This window comes from Chrysochloris asiatica, unplaced genomic scaffold (assembly GCF_000296735.1).
Source record: "Chrysochloris asiatica unplaced genomic scaffold, ChrAsi1.0 scaffold00091, whole genome shotgun sequence".
Classification (NCBI taxonomy): domain Eukaryota; kingdom Metazoa; phylum Chordata; class Mammalia; order Afrosoricida; family Chrysochloridae; genus Chrysochloris; species Chrysochloris asiatica.
In genome coordinates, this window is record NW_006408609.1 from 8,684,051 (window position 1) to 8,689,596 (window position 5,546).

Here is a 5,546-nt window from a genome sequence, read left to right on the forward strand (position 1 = left end):
TTTTCTTCATAGAACCCAGCTTCTCGGATTATTTGCTCAGCATACAGGTTGAATAAGTATGGTGAAAGAATACAACCTTGTTGCACACCTTTCTTAACTTTAAACCATTTAGTGTTCCCATGTTCTGTTCGAACAACAGCCTCTTAGTCCAGGTACAGGTTCCTTGTGAGCACAATTAAGTGTTCCGGAATACTCATATTTTGCAATATTGTCCATAGTTTGTCATGATCCACACAACCAAAAGCCTTAGCATAGTCAATAAAGCACAGGTAAACATCTTTCTAATAATCTCTGCTTTCAGCCAAGATCCACTGGACATCAGTAGTAACAGCCCTCATTCCACGGCCTCTTCTGAATCCAGCTTGAACCTCTGGAAGTTTTCTCTCAATGCATGTTTGTAGCCATTTCTGTATTACCTTTAGCAAAACTTTACTCACATGAGATATCAAAGAGATTGTCCGATGATTTTCACATTCTATTGGGTCACTTCTCTTTGGAATGGGCACAAATATGGATCTCTTCCAATCAGTTGGCCAGATAGTTGTCTTCCAGACTTCTTGGCAGAAATGAATGAGTGCCTCCTGTGCCGCCTCACTTTCTTGAAATATTTCATTTTTTATTGAAATCTTGACCTTGAACATATCCCACCTGAATTTAGAGATTATCTCAAAAATAGATAGAACGCAATAGACACTAATAACCGAAAGTCCAGAACAACTGTGGTAAGGTATCAACAACGTCATACAGGAAGAAAGAAAAAGGTCATTAAAAAGACAAGAAAGAAGAAAAAGATCAAAATGGATGTCAGAAGAAACTCTTGAGTCTTGCTCTCCTGTACAGACATGCTAAAGCAAAGAAAAAATGAGGATGAAAAAGAGTTGAACAGAAAATTTCACAGGGCAGCTCAAGAAGACAAAGTCAAATATTATAACGAAATGTACAAAGACTGGGTGTTATAAAATCAAATTGGAAGAACAGACTCAGCATTTCTCAAGATGAAAGAACTAAGGGAAAAATTACAGTCTTAATTTGCAATACTGAAGGATTCTATGCACAAAATCCTGAAAGATGCAGAAGCATAAAAAAAAAAGATGTAGGGACAACACAGAGTCATTATACCAAAATGGAATGACATAGCAGAATGAGGAAACCATCAGACAATTATCATTAATATCACATTCAAGTAAAATTTTGTGGAAGACAATTCAAACACAGCTGCAACACTACATTAACAGGGAACTACAAAATAAAATGGTCAATTTTCAACTATTTCAAGAAGTAGCATATGCTCAAGAGCAAATGATTCTGAAGGAAGAAGTCCAAGGTACATTGAAAACATTAGCAAAGAAAAGAAGAAGGCGCCAGGAAATGATGAAATACAAATTGAAACATTTCAACAAATTCATGCAGCACTAGAGGCACTCATTCATCTGGGCAACTGGAAGAAATCCATTTTGTGCCCATTCCAAAGAGAGGTGATGTAATAGAATGCAGAAACCATCACACATTATCATTAATCAAGTAAAATTTTACTAATCATGATTCCAAAATGGCTACCACAGTACACTGACAGAACTTCCAGAGGTTCAAGCAGGATTCAGATGAGGTCATGGATGGAACAAGGGATAACATTACTGAAGTCAGATGGGTCTTGGCTGAAAGAGAATACCAGAAAGATGTTCATCTGTGCTTTATTGACTACGCAAAGGCTTTCAACTGCATGGCTCATGACAAGTTATGGGCAACACTTCAGAGAATGAGTATTCCAGAACACTTAAATTATGCTCATGAGGAACCTCTAAATGAGGCAGCTATTCAACAGAACAAGGGAACACCGAATGGCTTAAAATTAGGGAAGGTGTACACCAGGATTGAATTATTTCACCATATTTATTCAATCTGTATGGAGACCACATAATCCAAGATACTGGATTACAGAAAGAACATGGCATCAGGATTGGAGGAAGACACATTAACAACTGACAGTATGCAGATGATAAAGCCTTGCTTGCTAAAAGTGAAGAGGACTTAAATACTTACTGATGAAGACCAAGGACAACAGCCTTCACTATGGTTTGCACCTCAATATAAAGAAAACTTTATTTTGCTCTGAACAACCATCAACACTTATGGAAGCAGCAGTCAAGAGATCAAACGACACAGTGCACTGAGCAAATCTGCTGCACAAAACCTCTATAATGTGTTCAAGAGCAAAGATGCCAGTTTGAAGACTAAGGTGCTCCTTACCCATGCTATGGTTATTTTCAATAATCTCATATGCATGTGAAAGTTGTACAGTGATTAAGGACCACCGTAGAAAAATCGATACATTTGAGTTACGGTGTTTAGAAGAATATTAAAAGTACCATGGAGTGCAAAAGAACAAACAAATCTGTGTTGGAAAATGTACAGTCAAAATGCTCCTTGGAAACCAGGATGGCCAGAGTTATAGTCGCTTATACTTTGGATATATTATCAGGAGGGGCCAATCTCTAGGAAAGGACATCATTTTTTGATAAAATGGAGGGTTGGAGATAAAGAGGAAGCCCTCAGTGAAATGAATGGCACAGGTAGCAGCAATGGGTTCAAGTGTAATAACACCTGTGAGGTTGGCACTGGACTGGGCAGTGTTTTGAGGTGTTGTGCACAGGGTCGCTATGATTCAGTACTGAGTTGAATGCACCTAATAACAACAACATATGCAGATGATACTACCTTGCTTTCTGAAAGAAAAGAGGACTTAAAATACTTACTGAAGATGATCAAAGACCACAGCCTTTGTTATGGGTTGCACCTTAATGTAAAGAAAACAAAATCCTCACAACTGGACCAGCGAATAACATCATGATAAATGGAGAAATGACTCAAGTTGTCAAAGACTTCATTTTGCTTGGATCCACTATGAACACTCATGGAACCAGTAGTCAAGACTGAAGTGGTCAAGGACTTCATTTTGCTTGAATCAACCATCATCACTCAGAAACAGCAGTCAAGAAATCAAAGGATGCATTGCATTAAGTAAATATGCTGCACAAGAACTCTTTAAAGTATTCAAGTGCAAAGACACTAGTTTGAGGACTAAAGTACATATGACCCAAGCCATGGTATTCTCAAAAGCCTTATATGCTTATGAAAGTTGTACAATGAATAAGGGAGATCATAGAAGAATTGATGCATTTGAGTTATTCTGTTAAGAGAACAATTTTAAAGTACCATGAATTAACAGAAGAACAACCAAATTTATTTTAGAAAAAGTACAGCCAGAATGCACCTTAGCATTCTGAATTCCATGATGACCCGACTTCGTCACTCAAATTTCAATCATATTATCAAGAGGGACCAGTCCCTGGAAAAGGACAATTTTGGTAAAGTGGAGAGTCAGCAAAAAAGAGGAAGACGCCCAATGAGATTAATCAGCACAGTGGTAGTAGCAGAGGGCTTAATCATAATAATGATTGAATGATTGTGAGGTTGGCACAGGACTGGGTAATGTTTTGTTCTGTTGTGCATAAGGTCACTGTGAGTCAGAAAAGACTGGATAACACCTAATAACAACTATACTATAACAATGCATACTTTTTAAAAAAGTTAATAGTCTTCTACTGGAAAAACAAAAAAACAAGAAGAGTAACATTTACAACTTGGGACAGAGATAAAATGTAATTTCTTGAATGGCAATGTTGATGGTTGTGCTGAAGTCCACAGCCACCGACTACTCTGTGGACTCCAAGTCATGGTACAGAAGGTTTTAAAAACAAGGAGTCTAGAGATGCTCCTTCGGAAAAGGTTTCTTCTAAAATAAATTGTGTGGATAGTGACAGTCTGACACTGTGTCACTCCAGCACAATGCAGATGTTAAACCACTATACCCAGGCTGGCATGGCACCAATGTATGTCATGGTCACTGTGGGGCAACAGAGCACACGGGTGTATAAGCAGACCATTTATCCACTGGGACTACTTCTCCATAGGTCATCCTTCACCCATTTCTCTGCACATCATCCTGAGGTGAACCAATTTGAAAGACTGGCTACGACATGTATACTAACAAACTGAATTAGAACTCATTTGAACAGGTTTTTAATTGTTTTCCTTTTTGGTTTTTAATACAAATGCCAGACTGAGCTCAATCATCAAGCTGAATGAATGAAAAACTGGCCAGCCCAAACAGTGTATTAATCATTATCAAAAGTAACTTTTACAGAGTCCACTAAGTGTTCCCTTATCTGGCACTGTAGGATAAGCACTGGACTGTGAACCATAAGGTCAGCAGTTGAAACCCACTGGCTGCTCCTTAGAAACCCTATACAGGATACTATGAGTCAGAATTTACTCAAGGGCACTTAACAACAAGAACAAGGTAATAGTGGTGATAGTGGCTATGTACAGTGGAGTCAGTACCAATTCATAGCAACCAGACACTGTATATCTATATATGATGATGTTGTAGTTTCATCAACACTCATGAAAACAGCAGCCAAGAAATCAAACGACGTATTTCACTAGACAAATCTGCAGCACAAGACTTTTATTTAAAGTTTTTATTGTGAATTGAAAGAAAGTTTACAGGGCAGATTATCAGTTTTACATTCAAGAAATCATTTACTCTGTTTCATTACAGTGATTATAATCCCCTCCATGTACCATCAGTTAACAGTATTTCTCTCTATTCATTTTAGGTGTTTTTGTTTTGTTTTGTTTTTAAACACTTAGGCATATATAATAATTTACACCACCAAAGCACACATTCTGCAAGTCTGCGTCTTGGCTGCCGGCTCTCAGTCCCTCTCTTCCCATGAATCTAGAGTCCTCAATTGCTCCCTCTCTCCATGTCCCCATCTCTGTCTCCGTCACTGGTGTTGCCTCTTCTCTGGACAAAATCCCACATTCTGATTGTGCTCTTCTCCCTTGATGGTCCTAGGGTCTTCAGTTTCTGAACTATAAGATTAACTACTCCCCTGTTTTTGTTACAAAACTTCTACCTTTACAATTGTGACAACTGCAATTAGTCATGATAACAATTACTCATTATTGAATCATAAGAATCTTATCCCAGTCTCTTTTTACCAGACCCATCTAGACAAGATGAAAACTATTCAGTGGGGACTCTTTCTCCCACCCCCCTCCTAAAGTAAACTCCCTCTTGAACACTTGTAAGCCAGTCACTTCATGCCTTTATTGCCCCCTCATTTAAGACAGCTAACGTCTAAGGTGCCTGTTCTATCTATCTGGTGTACAGAGGGGATAGCATTGATACTTGAAGACTTCTTTCCTCTCTGTTGGTATTTTGAGCTATACCTCCATGAGTACCTCATCAAATTATAGCAATTTACCCTCATTTCCTTTATCAAAAATTGTTTTCTTTATTTCCCTCTAGTTGCTGCACAAGACTTTTTTAAAGTGTTGAAGAGCAAAGATGTCAGATTGAGGACAAAAGTGTGCCTGACCCAAGTTATGGTATTTTCAATGACCTCAAATGCATGTGAAAGCTGGACAGTGAATAAGGAAGATCGTAGAAGAATTGATGCTTTTGAGTTATGGTGTTG